Raw genomic sequence first — 21784 nt, 5'->3', positions numbered from 1 at the left:
CTCAGCTTCAACTCCTCTTTTAAATGCAAAGAGATACTATCAGGTGTGTTAAGCAGATGTTGCTTAATATGATGTGCAGCTGCCATCAAACATTAGCTTCAAGCATACAGAAAAAAATGCATTTACTCATTCTGCAGAATAGCACTAAAGTTAAACAGGGATAATTTCAGGTATCCTGATGCCACAGGCAGGTGAAAAGGGGAAGAAAGGGGTGGAGCGGAGCAGAGAAAGGCAGAGAACAGCAGAGAAAAGGGCATAAAATAAGGGAAAGGGAACTGGGTGTCTGGACTATAGTTATGGTTTTGTAACATGGGGGAGAGCAGGGCAGAGAAGGTTGAAGAAGGTGAAGAAGGACAGAGAAGGGCAGAAAAGGGCTAAGAGTGGTGTGTAGAGATGGGCAGGCAGAGACCAAGGAGGCAAAAGGGGCGGAAAGGGGTCAGTGAAGAGCAGGAAAGGTCAAAGAATGTAAAAAAATGGGCAGAACAGAGAAGAGGAGGGTAGAGTACTACAAGGAAGAGCAAAGAAGGGGAAAAGAATGGACAATGAAGGGTGAAAAAGAAAGGCAGAAAAGAAAGGCAGGGAAGAAGAGTGGAGACTGGCAGAGGCAAAAGAAGGGCAGAGAAAATAACAGAAGGTTCGAGAAGATCAGAGTTCAAAACACTTTAAAGAAGGTCAAAGAAGGTTGAAGAAGCTCACTTTCCCATATTGGCACTACTCACGGACGTACTAAGGAAATTCATCCTGTGATTGATCAGAGTTGCTTAAGGATTCATGATCAGCACAGTGAACCTCATTTTCCTCAATAATATACATGTGTATATGGATTTTTCAATCTGAATGGGAAACATGGGAGTTTTGCTCTCCTCTTTTCCTTCCCCACCCCTTTTTTATCTGGGAACAGAAAATTCCAATCTACTCTGCCCTGTCACAGCAAACAATTTCCAAACCATCTGCCATCTAATAAAACAACTCATCTAGACAAATCCTAACTCAGGCAACAAATCTGATATTGTACTTGAAGTCACCCTAAGTATTAACAACCTGCCATATATATAAAATAAAATATTTCACAATCAAAAGGCCTACACTAAACCAATATTAAGGATGTAATGCCAAGTACTCAAATCCTAGGCAAAGCACCTGTATTCAGTTCTCTCTACACTATCAGTTTTTAATTTCATAAAGGCACTTTTTATTCCCCTCCTGTGGGATGAGTGCTTCATTCAGTGTGTAGTGTGAGGCCATCCGACACAAATGAAACAGGGCTGAGCAGTGAAAGTCGCTGCCATGCCTCATTTGTTTCAATGCTGCAAGGAGTTAATAAATGGAGCTGGAGACAGACAGAAGAGAAATGAGCGTTTGATAGTGAAGACAATTGAATGTTACTCTGGAGAATTGTATTCCAACACCACCTCTGCCATTGAGTCCACTGTGATGCTGGGCAAACATTTCACAGATGGCTACTAATTGGCTGTCTTTCTCATTTCCTCCATGCTCAGTGGGCAACACCTGAGGCCAGATTTACAGAAGTACTAAGCATTCACACTGCAACTGTACTTGACTGAAGAGGCTTTCTGAATGGGAACACTACCATAGAAACTTGATGCTTCTGAAAATTCAGATAATGCTTCTTCCACCAAATGTTTCCTTGACAGTTTTTGTCATAATATCTTGAAGACTCAATAGAGAGTAAAATAGAGATAAGGTAACAACTTTCTTTTGGGTATGGTTAAGATAAATTCATTAAAGTTTATACACCACTTCAAGACCATAGCCATCGAATACAAAATTCCCACTACAACACTGAGGATGACGATGTAGAGTATTTAATGAGAAGTTGCAATGAAGTGCATTAAATACAACATTCAGCTATACATTGGGGAGGACTAAAAGTACAAATACATGCACCAAACAACTGACAATTTCCTCACTATGCAAGACTTCTGAGAAAATAGCGTATGACCCCACAGGAAAACCTATTTTACAATAGAACTATATACAAAAGGGTAATGGATTACTGATAGAAGGCAATTTTAATGTTGGTATCTCCTATCTTTGTAATATTTGATTTTTGCAATCCTAACATTCTTATTTTCTGACACAATTTCTACTTACATGAGTGCACATACATTATAGAAAGATTTCTGTCAAATTTCATAAGTTTGAAATAGTTGCCTTGACAACTAAATTTAAGCAGATCCACTGGCTGCTATCTTGACCCTTTCTTTCTGAAGCTGTTTTGAAATTTAGCTTTTCAATACTTCTCAATATCCTTTTGCTCTGAAAATGAAAATATACCACAGAGTGCAGCAATAAGTCTCCAATGAGATTATAGGCAATTTCTGTCCATTGTTGTTATACACGTCATAAATCAGGCTGTCTGACAATAAAAGTCACACTGGTTTCCTTTTCTCAGTCAATTTTAAAAATTATTTCTGCAATTAGCCATAACCTGAATTCATGCTCAGGAAAAAGGTATGAGACTTTTATCTCTATTTTTCAAACGTTGTGACTGAATTCTGGGTTTTTTTGTCTTTACAGTTTGTGCATGCTGTCTTTCTACACCAGCGATCAATAATTTCAAGACGAATGTTTCACAGTAGGGCTTATCCTGATCCTGTTGATGCACTAGTGGCTATACCTTGACCTTCCCCTTTTCCTTTTATAATCAAATCAAAAATTGGAGCCACCTCAAGGCTGCTCTAAATTGTGCTCAAGTGCAGTAAAGGAAACAAAGCCCTGCTGGACTCTGAGATTTACTCTAGATGAATTTTTTTCCCTCTCCCTGCTCCCCATGGTGTCATCTGACACTACTTTCATATTGCAGGCTGCAAAGAGGAGTGAAATAAGACAGTTCTCCTGGCATGATGCCACCAAGGGATTTTCTTCCCTCCAGCACACTCCCTGGGCAGTAAGCTGTGCCAGCTGCCCTGCTGCTCTGATCTGCAGGAACAGTGCAAAGCAGAGTGGAAGAAGACAGAAGATCTAGGCCATGATATCTTTTTGAAGAAAATAATGATTCCCATTCTGCATTTTGTATTCAGGATGTTTCAGATTAAAGCTTTTTTAAAATGGTAGCTCTCAGGTTGAGGAAAATAAAGATAGTTTTATATTCTCTTGTCTTTGCCTACAGTAGGCTAAAGTTCAGGGACTTAGAGCCCTCAAGTCAGTGGACAAGTGTAAGTGGATAACAAACACAGATTTGCAAGACTTGTTTAAGCACTTGTCAATGTACCACCAGCAGCAAGAAATACCATGAACAGTTCCCTCATCTAAGGTATTTTTTGAATGCTTCTGTAAAGAACTTTTCTCCCGTAGAAAGAGAATCATGGTTATTTACATACTGTTTATGTCAAAATAATTACATTTGCAGGCTATTTTACATGGTATCACGAAACTTCTATTAAAAACTCAACAATCTAAATTTCCACTGATAATGGTATTCACCAAGTGACAGTTTCAGAAGCACTGTATGAAGAACTGTCAGTTTTCATTTCAGTTTTGCATTAGAAGGATGCATTTGGACGATAAACTGTAAATTACAGCAAACTAGAACAAAATTTCATAAATATTAGTTGCATTAACCAAAGCATAATTCCGACATACTGAATACAAGACAATCAATCAAACTCAGCTCCAATTAAGATCAGTTACTAACCAAAGAGCTGCCATTGTCAGAAATGGGGATTATTTTTGAAGTTTTGAATTAGAATTTAAAATGAAGTTTTAGCATGTGGTGTGTCATGAGGAAAAGGAAATCCTTCTGGCTTGGATACACTGTGAAAGTGAACCCCACATGGCTAAGAAACACTGAGCAATGCTATTAAGATACAGTTTATGCATATTTAAACTTCAATTCAAATCAATTCCATGTGATTTCATATCTGTGGCTTGAAGTATTTCTCATTACACCCTTCTGCCTTTTGACAAACTTGTGCTCAACTGAAGTTATGCACTACGTGAGAATTTGATAGACTGCCATTCTGTCTGTGGAGGTCCATATTTGTCAGTGGCAATGCTGGAGAAAAAAGCCATCAAGCAGACATATGTATTTCATTCTGAAAGGAGAAACTTCAGTAAGAGGCAAACAATACTATATGGGATTATGAGTTTGCCTTTGATATCTGCCTAACTCCCTACACAACTAGAGACCAAAAGCCATATAGAAGAAAGCTGCCTTTAGACATAGCCCTTTTTTTAAACTAAAGGGCAAGATCTGTACATTTGGATTCATTTCCCATTCAAAGTGAATAATAAAAATGCAAAAAATAAAAATCCAGGACTGTACTTTAGTATCAGTTATTTTAAGATGATTATCTCCAAAGGAAAAGAGAATGATAGATGTACTGGCAACAAGTCTTCCCCAGACTTACACACACTTTTAGTGAAAGTGACAGCAGATCACCAGCTTCACAATTCCATCTGCACTATTCTAGATTCTTTTATAAACTCCTTAGAGAGAGAAACAAACGGAAGTGCTGTGCTCATCTACCAAACCTACTAGCCTGCACCACAGGTTTCCATAATAATCAGTGCCTGATCTCCTTTATTTACCACTGGAGTTTTGTACTGGAGTTTGTTGTTTTGTTTTTTTTTTTTTTTAATGATAAATATACTTAATTTTAGCTTAATGCTCATGTTTGTACCAACAGACTTTGATCCACCTCATGTATGTTTATGTTTCACCAATGAGAACAAGGCAAAACTATCAGCCATTACACCACATATATTACCTTTAATGTAGCACAGTGTTGCTACAGCTATAACTCCTCTAGCGCTAGCTTGTCTTCATTTACCTAGAATTCAAAATTTTATTCTAATCCCATATTTTAAAATAAGACCCTGAACTTTCCTCATAGCTTTCCACATCTAGAAATGTAGTGCTGTATCATCGTTAAGTATTTCTGCCTGGCTACATGAAGGATTTATCTAAATTCCTTCTGGCTGTTCAAATCTTGGAGTAACAACTTCCCATGATATTATTTCCTTTTATGATGAGCTTCCATCCTACAAAGATAAATGGGGCATACAAGAAATTGAGGTCAGACATGCACACAATCAAATGATAATTGTCTTTGCATGTACTACAGTCCTCAATGAGTCACAGTTCTTTCCCAGATGAAAACTGCCCTTCTCAGGACAGGGGTTATTTCTGAGGCTTCACACCATGCTAACACGCTCTTACCACTTTTCTTCTCTTGCTCCAGTCACTGGAAAAGGGAGCTGTTAGGCAAAACAAGCCCAGACAAGGAGAGAATATGAGCATATGAAGAGACTTTGCATCCAGCTATGCCCCCTCGATTGCTCAGCACTTCATATTATTTCTCCCTAATATGTTTTGCTTTCTGACCAGAAGACTAGAAGTCTACAGTTCAACCTTGAAGTTTATTTGTTAAAGCAAAACAGAACCTAACACTTAAAAAAATAAAGTCACACACAAGAACAAATTACTTCAGGTTCAGAAGGATGATGCGGTGTTATATACTTTAAATGCAATATGACGCCGAACCGGCCTATCTTCATAGTGCTAGATGCTACTTAGACATATTTTAATGTAACCCTTTTGGATCAACTTTCATTATGTTTATTCACCAAAACATTACTTCCAGCCAGTGAATTTTCACTACAAAATACCACTTTCCAATATGCTCTCTACACCAAACCATAAACTATTAACTAAGCACTAATCAGCACAAGCTAAAAAGAAGGTAACAAAAAAATATGCTGTATGTGGTGTCTTAGCATTGCCATTTTTGAGTCTTCACACACTTCTGGACAGGAGTATTGACCTTCTGGAAGGTAGGAAGGCTCTGCAGAGGGACCTGGACAGGCGGGATTGATGGACCAAGGCCAATTGTATGAGGCTTAAAAAGGTCAAGAGCCAGGTCCTGCACCTGGGTAAAAACAACCCCATGCAGTGCTACAGGCTTGGGGACAGAGTGCCTGGAAAGTTGCCTGGTGGAAACGGAGCTGGGCTTGCTGGTCAAACAGTCAGCTGAACATGAGCCAGCAGTGTGCCCAGGTGGCCAAGAAGGCCAATGGCATCCTGGCTTGTATTAGTAATAGTGTGGCCAGCAGGACCAGGTCTGTGATTGTCCCTCTGTACTCAGCATTGGTAAGGCTCCACCCTGAATCCTGTGTTCAGTTTTGGGCCCCACGTGACAAGAAATACATTGAGGTGCTGGAGCGCATCCAGAGAAAGGCAAGGGACCTCTGGAAGGGTCTGGAGCACAAGTCCTTTCAGGAGCCCCGAGAAGGAAGCCAAGGAAGCCCCGAGAAAAAGAAGATTTGGGGGGACTTTATTGCTTGCTACAGCTACCTGAAAGAAGGTTGTAAAGAAGTGAGTTTCAGTCTCTTCTCCCAGGTAACAAGGAAGAAGATGAGAAAACGGCCTCAAGTTGCATCAGGGAGATTTAAATTGGTTACCAAGAAAAAATTTCTTCACCAAAAGGGTAATCAAGAATTGGAACGGGCAGCCCAGGGAAATGGTGGAGTCACCATTCCTGGAGGTATTTAAAAGACATGTAAATGTGATCCTTGTGGACATGGTTTAGTGGCGGACTTGGCAATGCTGGGTTAAAGGTTGGACTCTATGATCTTAAAGGTCTTTTCCAAGGTAAATGATTACATGATTTTAACCATAAACCTATGTGCTCTCCTCTCTAGGCTCCCATATTTGCAACACAGAAAGTACACAGCACTTGAATATAAGCTCCGTCGACAAGATTTCATCACGCTAGAATTAACAGAATTTCCAGAGCAGATAGAAACAATAAAGCTTGGCAACTTTTTTTATTTATTTTGAGTTTGCATCCTCAGGAAGTGAGGCGTAACAATATTTATGTCGATATTTCGTATTCCGTGTTTGTTCAGACTCAAGAAATCAGGTTTCCCTGGCAACCTCTATTGTTTTGCCTCCACAAGTTGCTTTAGTCTACCATCACCTTGGCACCTGTGACACAGTGCAGCCAGTACGGCTGGGACAGAGCTGCTACCTGCAACAGCCGCTGACCTTCAGCAAGCTGTAGAGCCCATCACCAAAGGACCGAGGCTCTGAAGTCTGACCTGGCCTCCTTGGTGGAAGCCCGATTAATTTTCATAGATCTTTCCCACAGCTTCAGGTTGTCAAACCACACAGCATCAGCCTGGGTTAAATTGCCTCCAAAGAGACAGCAGCTACAGACCAGCTCTCTGATACAGCTGGCAGTCTGCTTAAATGAACTGATATTCAAGAGCTGAAGGGAGGGAATTAGAGAAAGTGACAGACAGACACAGGGTGAAGTCTTTGCTTCCAGAGGGATTGCCATAATGTGTCTGAGCAGGTGGCAACAAACCTATAAGAAGAATATGAACTTAATTTCTACCTCAAGTTGTTAATAGTAGCTGAGGCACACACCCTTTCACAGCTGAACTGGCATTTGGATTGATCAGTATTGACAGCTTGTTTACTTGGAAGATATCAAGAACTAGAAGTGCTCACCAAGTAGCTTAAGCTTCTTCTTTTCAACACAGTGAGGGGGAGGCTAGCTCCTTACACTCTGCTGCTGTAAGAGGAAAAGAAAACCTTTTACTTTCTGGTTGCATTGAATTTAGAAAATTTGACTTGCTAATCTTTTATATGTTGGCATTCTTTCATCTTCTTGAGAGATAAATATTTTTAATCAGGCAATTCCCTTCAGGACAACAATGATTCAAATTATACTGATGAATGATATCAATCAGTTATTAGGCATGAAAATGTGTATGTCAAACTCTAACAATGTTTATACTAACAAAAGTGCAAAGCTCTTTTCCCCTTCTTAAGAAAACCCAAACCTCTAATAGTTTTTTATACACTCAAGAGGGCTTTTTTTCTTCAAATGGTAGGATAAATCCAGCAGCTAACTAGTGAGTCCTGTTTGCAGTAGGACATTATTAAATGTTCTAATTAATCAAATTAATGGGAGATACCATGCCGCATCCCTGTAGATACATAGAAGATGTTTTCAAAGGCTGCTTTTTAAAATGGAAAATTAATATTAAATAGCACTGCTGACTTTAAAAGCCCTAGACATGATTGTCTTTTCTTCCTCATTATTTTGTCAGATATCTATCTTGACTCGGACAGCATCTGACTTGTAAGGATTTTAAATGATCAGGAGATCAGGGCTTCTCCCATGGGAGTTCAAGCACAGAGCTCTACCTCTCTCTGTCCCTCATCCTAGGAGCTCATCACTCAGCTTCTTCATGCAGTAAGGGAATGATTGGGCCACACTATGACATTTTCATTGGCAAACACTATGCCATGCAAATCAGTGTCCCAGGGCATCTTAGCTATATCTGGCTATTTTGTAAACCAGCTAGGAATTTGTAGTAGGGGGCTGCAGAAAATGGTGTAATGAGGAGACAGTGATTCCAGGCAGAATGGGAGGGTATAATCAAAGGCCTTACTTGTAGAGACCCATATACCAGCAGAAGAATCATTATATAACCTGAGCATATGCCTTGTTTGCCTTTAGCTTGCTCCTGTGGAGACACATAGGGGCAGCTCTCAGCAGATTTCAGTGGCTGCTGAACAAACTCAGCTGATGAATTTGTAATGGAGGAACCTGTATATAGTTCTGACCTAGTCCATGTGTGATCTAGGATTGTGCACAACACAATCTACATACCTTGTCTTACCTTTAGATTAAGCAGCATATCTACATGCAACATTCCTCTAAGCAGCAGCAGTAAAGACGAATATGTTTGTTTACTTTTAAGAAAATCCAATGAAACATCCAAAGACCACAATGCTGACAAACCTCATGATGGACAGGATCTACACAGCATAATCAACAGGATTCTTTTAATGTTGAGATAGTCAAGGTTCCAAGCGTTATAAGGGACTTAAGCTTATTCTCACATTTCCCACTAGTTCTCTTACTATCAGAAAGGACACAAGATTGCTTTCACCTTTTATACTTCCATTCTTTATGCAATAAAATTCAATCAGTCTCAAGTCTCTTTGCCTTACTTACTGATATCTCAGAAGAACCTGCACACCCTTTGAGAACAAAAGAATTCATGATGAGGATCAGGTTATCCACATGTTTCTGTCAGCTTATTTCCTTAAGTTAGGAGGAAAAAAAAAACCAAACCCACAAGTCTCATTAACCAAACCATTTGTTCTGGATAATTCAAAGATCTGTAATACAGAGCTGGAAAAAATACACTGCAAAATCAAGTACCAGACTTGTTTGTTTCAGTTGTGCTTAACATAGTCTGCTTTATTCATGGGAACAACATTAGAAATCTGACCTAAGAAGTCACTTGAACTTCACCTGCTGTTTACAGAAGACTTGGCTCTCCCCACCTCCACAGTCACAAGTAAGAGTGAAATGCTCCATGAAAACCACTTTGACCACTGCCATTATTTTAAGCTACCTCTCAAGAGAAAAAAAAATCTGAATGTTAGATCTCCAGCATTCAAAAAAAGGAAGACATCTTAATTGGTGTTCACAATAGGATCTCAGTAGATAATGAAAACAGCAGGAATCTACAAAAGAAATGACATTCTGAAAATAAGTCAGGAAGTACATTCAATATCCAAACAACTCCCTACAGAAGGATGATAGAGGACAAATAATGCTCATCTAGATTAAGTTACAGTAAAATTTATTCATTTCATAACCAGAAAATTCTTATCAGTACTAAGCAGTATAAACACCTAAAGCACTGGAAGATGCAGCTGCAAATTATGTCTTCTTTACAGCTGATTTCTTTGTCATTATGGAACTAAGCATATTATTTAGCTGCTGGATGCAGGAGTAATTTTTACAAAACAATATTTATTTTATGTGGAATACATCTGGTGCTGAAGATAAAAATGCAATATACGAAATATACATATGAAGATATTTTGCTTAAGTGAACACAGTCATTTGAAACATCTTACCTTCATTAAAAAAACCAAAAAAACCCAAAACAAAAAAACCCAATCAAACAAGAACTTCCAAGTTCAATTCTCTGTGCAAAAGAGATGTTTGTTAAGAGGGTTTTCCACAAACCACGAATTAGAAAGTGTTGTTCAAAGGAATGTATTTGGCACAGAAAGGCAGTAGAGATGACTACCCAAAATTCTTACTTCGAAACATTTTAACCGAGGAGAAGTACCAATCCTGTGCATAAAGTTCATTTCCCAGAAGTGGGTAAATGACTAATCCAAATTGATTCTGGCCAATATTTCATGCTTTAATCAACAAATATATGTGGCAGAGAGCTATCTTGGGAAATTAAAAAAAAAAGGCAAAACATAACAAAACATGGGTCCTGATCCAATGCCATGAAGGATATTCATTAATGCAGCAACAGATGGTTAATCTGTAGACTTAAAATATGTCAACTTCATTTAATTAAAAGTCAACATTATTATAATATTACCATCATGAAATCAGGTTCTGACAACATGCCAAATTTTATTGCTGTTTTACTTTTAAACAGAAACTTTTTGATGAGGAACAACACATTCACCACTTCTGTGAAGATTCACGTCTCAATAAACACAGAGCAACTTTTCCTGTGGGCTCCCTCCTGCAGTGGCTTTGCCACACAGAGCAGGATGTTGATACCTCTGCTCCTGCATTCAGCAACATTTCAGGCTGCAGCAGGTTCTGGAGCCAACATAGCTATGGTACTACTGCTATACAAGCTTGCCAGTTTTGTGTCAGATTGAAGAGCTCAGCCATCACCCTGTAATTTGCAGTGTAAATACACAGCAGTGTGTCTAACTGTAAGTGAGGTGTAACTTGCTGTAGGGGTATCAATAGCTGGCTTAAGTTATTTGTAAGGAACTCAACACAAGGATGCACCTGACATCAGGTAATATTCATTCTTTAGCATCACATGCCACCAAAGTAAATTGGCACTGAGGCAGAAAGGGTAACTACTAGAGTTGGCTGTTAGCACCAGATAGAGTAGTCGTTACAAAACACCACACCACCAAAGTTATCCTGATCTCAAGTCCATTATATGACTCTGGTTTTGCCTGAGGCTTCTCAAATATTTCATTAAGGAACCTCAATTCAACCCCTAACGTTTCTGGATTTAAAATCCCAGATGGCAGGGACTGTACCTTTGGGAGACATCAGCCTGAGCTGCACTGCACTGCTGCTCTGCAGAAGTTTTTTCTCAAAAACCTCTTCTCCTAGCACAGAAGACTCCAGACCTTAATGGGAGAAGAGCACAAACTGCAGGACCCAACAAAGAGCAAACACTTGACACCCATCGGTATCAGAAAAGAAAGGAATCACATCCTGATGCGCAAGCCCTGGTGACAACTTGTTTGAAAACCCTGCTATGAAAGTGTCAGGGAAATAGGTGGGCAAACTCCCATCTGGTTATGGACTACTTCTATGCTCTGGGGTTTGGTGCACACCCAGTTCTGTTAATAATATGAAATACTATCTTACTGGCTTGGATTAATTTGTCCCAACAATAAGAAAATAAATACAATACTTTTATCTGGAGGAAAAAAAAGTTAAAAAAAAAAAGACTAACAAAAAAGCACCAAAGAACTATTATAACTATAATAAACATTATACTGAAGTATAATGCCCCACATGTCACTGACCTACAACATAAAGTGTAAGTAACTGCAGCACCAGAGCATACTGGCTCAGAGGTCAGAGTATGAAGAAAACACCTATAGGCAGTCTTTTAAAACCATTACAAGTGTGTGGTCTGCAGAGAGATCATAAAAAAAAAAAACCAGACTGGTGTTTTGCTGTATGTTCCCAGATGTCAAACAGGGAGCTAAATTCCTGACAGTAGCATCTGCATAATTACCCAGCAGCCATCTAACCCTTCACTAGCCCCTTTGGACAGTTTCACAGCTGCTGCAGTTCTGAGCAGCGGGGCTGGACCAGGGGTCAGAGAGAAGGACAGAAACAATCACACAGATGCCCTGGTTGGAAACAAGCAGCCAAAGTCTATGTTTTGTAGCTCCTAAGCACACCTCTTATCTGAATGCAGTGTCTGAATTCAATAAACAGAGCAGGCAAACACATGAGGACAAATTCATCACTGGTCTAGTAGGAAGGTGTAGAATGACGATGAATAATACAGTATTTACTGACATGCCCCTCAAGGTATTAAAGAATGCTAAGCAGAACTTGGTAAATGCTAGCAAAACTTGATAGATCCTACCTTCTTATTTACATACTAATAACTCTGCCTTTACCTCCAGAGTTTTGGAACTTACCCCTTGGATGCACAGAACGGTGACAGACACGTTCTTAGAAATATCAGTATAAAAAAATGCACTAAATTCTTTGCAGCTGAAAGCAGAAATGGGCTGCAGCATTGTCTTAGCAGTTTGTTGTGCTTCTTATTTTAATTAGAAACTAGATCAACCACTCCAGATGCCTATCCCAAATCTGGATGCCACAACAAGAGTTAAATATATAGATGGTAAAAGGGCAGGCACCAGCAGATGCTGTTATTACAAACCAAGCAGGAAGGCAGAAGCCTCAGAGAGCTGATGCATTCCTGACTCCTATTTCCCATATGTAACTTGGTCAAGTTTGCTGTTAACAAGCGTAGAAATATGGCTATGCAAAAGAAGCAACCGCTTAGGTAACCACATTCTAATCCACTTGAATCTGCAGAACAGTGTAGAGATTTCTGCTGTTGTCAGTGGACACAAAAACATCAGTGGAAAACCAATGTACAGATCTATAGACAAAATATAGGTCTAAACCAAAAACGATTTTAACAACCCCATCCTGCAGTCCCTGAACTCCTGTAAAAGAGTGGAATTCAATTGGGTTGAACTATGAGAGAAACATACTTTCTGATAGAAAAATATGCAGTGGACCATAATCTCTCTACTGTAGGTTGTATGCTAAATAGCAGAGAATTTCAGTAAAAGAAATGCCTTGCTAGGTATAGACAGGTGTTCAACCTCACCTTTTCCTGATAGTCTAAGTAGTAAACCTTATGTGAACACTAACACTGTTTGCCCAAATAAAGTATTTGTGGACATAAAACTTTCTTCTTTTTTGTAATTGAATTTTGAACACTGATTTACTTCAGTGTAAGAAATTATCAGCAATTTTTAATAGTTTATTTTTTGTCAATGTAATGAAAAAAAAAATCATTTTCATATAGACAGCAGGTGTTTATACCAAAACCTTACTGAGATCAACTACCTTAGTAACTCATGTCTGTTGGAGATACGTGATGTTTAAAGACTTTCTCAAAGCCAAGAATAAGACCCCAAGGACATCTCCAGCAAAGAGACATTTTACAGAAGCAAAACATTTCAGTTCCCAGAGTACCTCGGGATACATCCCAAGTATGTCACTAAGTCAAAAAAAGAAGAGAGTAATTACAGGAAAACATGAAATGCTTACAAAATGATCCAAAGGTCACTGGGATCAAAGGAGACACTCATAATGAGTTTAGCAAAGTTTCTCACTTGACCACAGTCACTCAGAAAAGGAAATCAGGAAGAGGTTCAAAGAACTAACAATAAATACATACAAATAGTTGAAATACTCAGTACGGCATAGTGGTAAAGGAGTAATACACTATCATTCTCATAGTATGTTTTATTAAAGTGAGGATGAACGAGTATTAAACTCTCTCAATTCCAATAAATTCTAAGGATGACAAAAAGAGATCATATTCAAAGATAAAACATATGCTGATTACCTGATATTTTTAGATATCACAAACTTCACTTTCTAGTTCAAGTCACTTATTTTAATCCTAACTAAAAATAGTAGACTTGCCAATTGCTCTGCTAGCCTGACAAGTAGTCTAGACATGGTTAGATAATAGCATTCACCTTTGACAGTCCCCTCTGAGGTATTAAACATTTGTTAATGGTTTAATAAATTCCAGTCAAATAGTGCTTTATGACAGTCATGTCAGTTAATAAATTCCAAGATGTTTATAACTACAAAGACCAGCTTTGTCCTCAGACACCTGAATTAGCATATATTATGAGCATACAGATGTTATTGACATATGGAATAGAAACATAATTGATTGAAACATATTGCAAAATTCTCTTCATGCTTCCACAAACACAGGGAAGTAACAGTTACATTTGCTATGCCAGATACTCTAACAAGCAAATAAACATCATGATATTTTCTGCCCTTTCAACAAACTTCAGTTTTGCAAAAACATATTTTAAATTTTCCCATTATTCAGCATTATGCAATCCTCACGTGTGAACAGCTTTGATGAGAGGCAATTCTCAGTAGCATTTAGACACAAGTCCACCACACGTTCCTCTTCATCTTGGAGTATTTTCTGAAACAGTCCCTCTTTTCCTCAAAATCCATATATTCTTAGTTTTCAAGAATACTTACGTTCTCAAACTAACCCAGTATCTCTGAATAACACACCTCATTTTACAAGACAAAGTACATTTTCTTACAAGTACACCAATCCACACAGTAAAGAAATTTTTCACGTTACTGAAAAATATTTAAAGAATATATGCTATTTCCAGGATATGAATTTATCTAAGCCTTGTCCTTCAGCTTTCTCATAATATTTCAAACCATCATTGCCTGGCAAACTGTTTACCAACAAGGAAGGAAATAATGCCTCTATGTGACTCAGCAGCATGCTAACACAACAGTATCTAAATATGTGCTGACCCTAAACCTGCAAAAAGTATCTGTATTGGCTGATAAGAAATCTATACAATTGTTAGGTCACAGATCATTCTACCTCAATGTTTCAGTTTGTTGCAGTAAACCCTGACAAGCTTTAGCGATAACAAATGCTCTCCTGTTCCTACAATAAAAGGTTTAATATTGCCAAACACATTTATTCAGCCTTTACTCCCCAACACAAAGCGTGAAAAACAGCAGACTGTACAGTATGGCTACTATCAATGAGCATATGGGCCTCCATTTAAGAAGGATAAATTGATTCCCTGCTGATTGCTTGGAGAAATATAATTGGTGTCCAGCTTCTGTAGCTACTGCAGAACATCTGGGTTTCCCCTACCTCTCTTTTTTATCAACATGAGAAGGACAAAAATTCCCTTCTGTTCAATGAGTCTGCAGAAGGGAGAACATTGCTGCTGTTCTTGGACAGGAAGATTATTGATTCTAACCTGATAAAAGTTTTGATTAGGATGGTTCCCATCTATTCCAGAACAGCAAGGTAGGGAAATTAATCCACTGGCAGTTAAACCAAGAAAAGAAATGTCATAAGTGATTTCCGACAATATTTTTCAACTTTTGTACCTCAAGAGATCTGATCACAGCACTTTCTGTTTAGAAGGTCAAAGTCAACGAACTAGTACAGTACTTGGGACAGGCAGGTGTTGGCCTTCAGTGTGATAAAAGTTCACTTGTCTAAGACAGACAGGGCAGAGATGTTTTACCCTTTTCATAAAAGCTCTTTCAAAATATCTGCAAATGCTTCAGGATCCAAAATACCAACTTACAAACTGGTTCACGAATTAAAGGCTCACAGCTGAAAAGAGATAGTCAGTTCCACAGGTGCTACGTTTCTCAGACTATCACTGTACAGTTAATGATCATTACTTCCCCTTTTTGACATTTCATTAATTTTATTGTCCAAGAGTAACAGCATGAATCAAAGCATCTGAGGAGTCACATCACCTTGCTGGAAGTTTGTAACATGGTAACTCGGTATGGAGAGAAATAACATGCAGTTTCATGAAGCCTGGCACGTGTGGCCACGCTCAGGTCCTACAAACTTCAGTCGTATCAATGCCCGGAGAAAAGGCTGGCCTATGGTTTGGTGTCAAGCTGGCCACAGCTTCTAAAAGCCAAGAATTGTATCCAAAATAATTCATTGCAAATAGTCAGGAAAGGAGCTCTATACACCTGAAATAATGAGTCTATCACCCTTGGGAGCACTCGAAGACAGTTCCACACTTCTGAATTTTTCCAAGCAAATCATCAGACAACACAAGTAGAGAATTCCTACCTTTTGGATGCTAGCATGAACCAAAAGACTGACCCTACGGGTCACGACCACATTTGACAGATAAAGACTATCTTTATTGGAGAGCTGCTAGCTTAGGCATGCATAGTAAGTGTACAGAAGCAGGAATGCTGTAAGCCTGGAGATACACATCATCAGGGTGGAATAATTCAGGGCAAGCTGCTTCAACCATAATATGAAGAAAACACTGATGTGCCTCCCCCTGCTGAGATCAAGGCTGCTTAGAGCCCTATCCAGACACTACACCAACAAAGCAGGTTTTGACCTCTCTGTGAAGGGCAAGTAATGCTGTGAAGATAATACCTTCCTCCTTCCCCGGAAATTTTCTTTGTGGAAGCAAAAAGACAGTTTTCCCCTTTATGCAGTGTCCTACTGTATGGTACCCTGAGGTCAGCATGCCAGACATGCTCTGGATATAAATGGCCTGATTTTTCTTGCTACTTCTCCCTCCTCCCCCCGTTGCGCTTCAGAAGTTCAGTAATAATAACAACACTAAAACAAAGAGTAAAATATCTTCTAGGAGACGGTTTAGACACATTTTAAATACTTATGGCTAGAGAAGCTGAGGGTAGACCTTATTGCTTTTTGCAACTACCTGAACAGAGATTGTAGTGAGGTGGGGTTGGTCTCTTCTCCCATGTAACAAGCAATAGGATGACAGGAAATGGCCTCAAGTTGCCCCAGAGAAGGCTTAGTTGGATATCAGGAAAAATTTCTTTGCTGGAAAGGGTTATCAAGCATTGGAACAGGCTGCCCAGAGAAGTGGTTGAGTCACCATCCCTGGAGGTATTTAAAAGACGTGTAGATGTGGCACATAGTTTAGCAGTGGGCTTGGCAGTGCTGGGTTAATTGTCAGTGATCTAAGGGGTCTTTTCCAGCCTAAATGATTATGAGACTAACATCTCAAATTCATCTCTGCAGCTCCCAGGTTTCCTCCTTTCCATCAACGTCATCCTGTGTTTCTCCATACCACTACCTCTGCTCCATAATGAATCCTACAGGGCCAGGTATTCCCTTCCCTTAAGGGCTCCGTGCTTCTGCTCCTACTTTGGCCAGATGCTACTCTCCCCTCAGATCTTCATCTCTCTTATCCTTCACCTTCTCCACTTTCTACCACTCCTTGCTCTTCTTCAGAACTGCCTCAGCATCACCCTTCTCAAAGCACTCAGTAACAACTACATTGATAAAACACAAGCAATTAATAATAATTAATAATGTATCTAGGTTTGCAATATCTCTCAGGTGTTAGCTGATGCCTAACCGGATCTTTTCCCTCAGCAACTCCCTCACTTTAAAACACAAAATTTACTTGCATGTATCTTTGTTCTTGCTTCCAAGTTAGCTACATGCAAATGCAAATTCATAGATGCTGGTGCAGGTTTCTGAATTTTGAGATTCTTTTTTTCCTGGAACATATATCTCCAGATGAACAAACCCTCAAGACAAACTACTTCAGAATAACTAGCAGTTACTTCCTATGGCATTTGGTTAAGCTAAGTTAAGCAGTTTTAGTTGTTCTATTGCAACTCTGTCTTGTTTGCCGTTTAATGGCTTTAGTTTTGTTGGTTTTTTTTTTTTTTGCATGGCTTTTCTTTTCCTCCACTATTACTCAGCTCAAGAATTTTAAGAGAGAAAACAAACTGACAATTCCTAAATGTCCCTGTTACCAAATGAGAGATAGTTTTACTGTCACAAACACAGAACCAAGACTCTCCAGATCTTCAGGAAAAGGAGCAACTCCACTTTGGTATGTGTTTTGAGGATGATCATGGGAAATCTAGGCAACAAAGCTGTAACGGAGACATTTTCTCAGGTACATAACTAATGATTGGACACAGATACTGAATGAACAGCAGTTTTCCAGATCTTATGCATCTAATTTACCAGATGTTACGCACCTGAGTTACCAGTCAGAACTAGCAAATGCATGCTTAACTGAGAACACAAACATTTAATGTCTTTCCCACAAAGAGCACAAAACATTTTCCTTATCTTAAAGCAATCACTGTTGCTCATAAATAGGACTGAGAATGCATACAAGCATAGGTGTAACCATGCAGAGTTACAGATCTTATTTAGGCACGATGAGACTGATCTCAAACTCCTGGTGAATGCTTTTTCAGTGCAGAAAAACTGTAAAGGGTCAGAGATCCTTGCATTATCAGATAACTCTTCCAGTTCAATACATAAATGTACTAATCACCCATCACCTCTAAGCTGAAGATGTTGAGCACTTCTGGGAGGAGAGCAAAGTGGAGAAGTCTCCTGTAAACTTAGTAATGAAAGTAATGAGGGCAAATGCCTCCAAATCCACCTGGAGGAAGAGATACTTAAAAATGTATATTTTCTTATATTCTGAAATGGCTTTTAGTTCTCCCATGTATTACCTCTGAAGGTAGAAATTCAACACTAAAGAGATGGCATCAACATATCCTGTACTTCCCTTAAGTTTAGCAATCTAACAAACAAACACAACTAATGCAGAAAACAGTAAGAACTGGACAAATCACTGACAAGATAAATTTTAAGTTATTTGGTTCTCATGTATTACTCCTTAGGTAAAAACCCCATGAATATATAATGTAGGTGATACTTTTGGGGCTTTTCTACATAGGATAACTTTGTATATAAATAGGTAAAGACATTAGGGTGTATCAGACTATTTCCTTATAACTGCTTTTTTCTTCTAAGGATTCTTACTGGAATTGGAAAGCATCTCTACAATGAAGTAAACAACTAAGAATGTCTACAATGAGCACAACCACAAGCTAACTACAAATTTACCTCCAATTTGTTTGGCTGTAGCCATCCTTCTCCAGCTAGAGAGAAAAGGAAAAAAACCCCAAAATTTGTCCAAATGCCATCACAAACCAGGAAAAGCTACCATACTTCTATTTAAAAAAAAAATATCACAGGGATGAATATATGGAAACTGAGTTGTTTTCATCATATTCTGAGACCATGGAGAATTTCAAGGATGATACTTCTGAAAGCCATAGTTAATATTTAGCAGGAATTCCACGTGATTTTGGAATAAATTGATGAATATTTGCATGATCACTGTCAGTCAGAAGTATTTCTGTAAGTAGAGACTATATTTTCTGCTAAAACAGTTATCGGATGAAGATGGAGGAGAGGTAGTTGAAAACAGGAGACGAATCAAGGCTATACTGAAAGCACAAACACTCTTACTCTAAATGCATTGGGTACTGCATTTTGCAACTTAACCACCTAGAGAGGAACTGAACAGCAATTCAATCAGTTTTATTTTCTCATCAAGTTCTTAGTTTACTTCCAAAGTACATCTAGTCATGTGCAAACACCAAGCCAAGCACTTCACTAAACAATGCCAAGTTCTTAAAGGCATTATCAGAGAAGTACTTCCCTTTGGCTGCTTTTTCAAGAAAAACACAGGTATCAATAGAATGCTTTTTGATTTGTACCACAGTACCCAATTCTGGCATGTTGGCCTTGTTGCCACTGGCAGTGTGAAGGACTTTTACTCTATCTGGAGATCTAATGCACAGTGGAACAAGAAAGTAAGGACAACACACCAAAGATTTCCTAACATCTAAGAACTCTTGATGAAAGACAGGTTTTCTTTACTGTGTCCATGCCTTTGTGCTCAATTCCAAGACCTCCACTTATGTCTAAGAAGGAAAAACAAAACTACCAGAGACAAGATTCCCTCTCCCTGAGGTAATTTCTGGAAATAATTTTATTTAATTCATTGCATTAACTGAGCAATAGATCCCATTTTTAATAAAGTGTAGAGTCATTCTCATGTTAAATCAAGAACTATTTCCTATACCAAGACTATTATCTGCAGTGCCTCTGGTTGGTGTCAGACATCTTTAAACAATATTTATCAAACCAAATGGTTGAGTGTAGCTTCAGTTTTTGTTCTCAATTTGTTCTTTTTCTGCCAGTTTGGTAACAAAAAAACCCAAACAAACAAACAAACAAAAAACCAACCAACCCAGATTTTCTCTTTTATTCTTTTGCAGCATCAAACATTTCCGTAAGATGTATTATGAAACATACCTGGAGTCTTTACAATAACACTGAGCTGTTTTATGTCTCTGAATCAAACTAAGGAAACTCATTAGAGCTTTTCAAAGACTGTGAGAACAGTTCTTCAAAGGAGCATCAGTAAATTCTAAATATACATATGCTTACTTCAAAAATTTTCAGTTGAACAGGAAATGGATCTTCAGAAATACTTCAGGATCTAAGCAATGTCAAGGAAAGACAAGAAACAAGAAAAAGCAGAGAGGAGCTTTTTCTAAGAACTGATAGGGAATCAGATGGAGCAATGCAAAATGCTCAGAATGAGGCCAAATGCCCAGGGAGGAGAGAGCTGCTCTTCCAGAAGTGAGATAAAGGCTAAAATTACCTGGTAGGACTTGGGCATCCTAAATCCAGATGTTTAGTTTTCTCTGCCCTGTACTGATGTAGAGATGACAGAGGCCTCCTGTGATAGATTTGCTACTCTCCTATCAAGTTCAGTAGCACCTACCTGTACAGTCCTGATATGGAACTGCAGTGCTACATTGGTGTCACACAATTAAACTATCCCTAAACAGACAACCTAAGGCATTAGGGTTTGAGGGTCTTGGAGGTTTTTGTGCTGTTGTTTTTACTTGTAGGATTTTTTTTGTACACTGGTTTTACTTAATCATACTCAATATTACAATACCTCCTCAGCCTATTTTCAATTAAACTAATATTAGCTCTGTGACATTCCCTCTTTGTAGCAGTGTGTGCACTGCAACAGGATCCATTCACAACCTCTGGCTCTTTCCAGGCTTAGATTTCCAAACCACTACTCATTTTAGTGTTCCTCATAAAGCAAATCCTGAAGTGAAACTGTGTTTCCCAATGGAGGTAAGTCATGTTAGAACAACTTAATGATAGCCATTCCCCTAAATTAAAAAAATAAAAAAAGAAAACTGGGGGGGAAATGTCTCTTCACAACTGCAGTAAATACAGATGTTACATAGAATCATAGCTTCACAATGCTGTCAGACAGCTTTCTTAACATCCTCAAGAAGACAATGTCAGGGCCCATTAATGGGCCTATAGGGGCGAAGCCCCTGTAATAGGTCACATATGAACTCTTCCTTCACTGACAGTGGGTCGATGTTTGCATAAGCTTGGGTTTTTGTTCCCAAGGCCTGGAGCCCAACAGTGCTGGTAAAGCCACAGGTGAAGAAAGTGTTGAAAACCTTTGCCTCTTCAGTGTTGTTGATGACTAATTCACCTCTCCTGTTTAACATCAGGCCAATATTTCCTTTCTTTTTTTTGCTTTTGTTTACATAACTGAAGAACCCTTTATCGTGGTTTTTGATATCTCTAGCCAATTTGAACTGAGCTTTTGCTTTTCTAACTGCATCTCTGCATGCCTTGGTAATGCCCTTGTAGTTCTCAACAGGTATTTTTCTGCTTTTCCATCTCTGGAACACTTCTCTTTGTTTTGAGCAGAGTCAGAAGGTCACAGTTAAGCCAAGGAAGTCTCTTTCTCCTCCTACTTCCCTTACCTTTAAAGGGGATGAAATGTTTTTGTGCTTCTAGGGGAGTGTTCTTGAAAAACTCCCAGCACTCACTAGTCCCTTTATCTCCATGGAAGCTTCCCATGGAATCCCTCCCAACTGAGCTCTGAGCAAGCTGAGTTTCCTCTTCTAAAAATCTAAAACCTTTGTCTTAGCACTAGCCTTCAGAGTGCTCAGCAGGATCCTAAACTCCACAGTATTGTGATCACTGCAGCCAAGTCTATAATTAAATGAAATATTACTAAGCAGGTTTTCTTGGTTTACGAGTA

The sequence above is a fragment of the Lepidothrix coronata genome, unplaced genomic scaffold (assembly GCF_001604755.1).
Source record: "Lepidothrix coronata isolate B3197 unplaced genomic scaffold, Lepidothrix_coronata-1.0 Scaffold195, whole genome shotgun sequence".
NCBI lineage: Eukaryota > Metazoa > Chordata > Aves > Passeriformes > Pipridae > Lepidothrix > Lepidothrix coronata.
Note: the sequence above shows the minus strand (reverse complement) of the source record.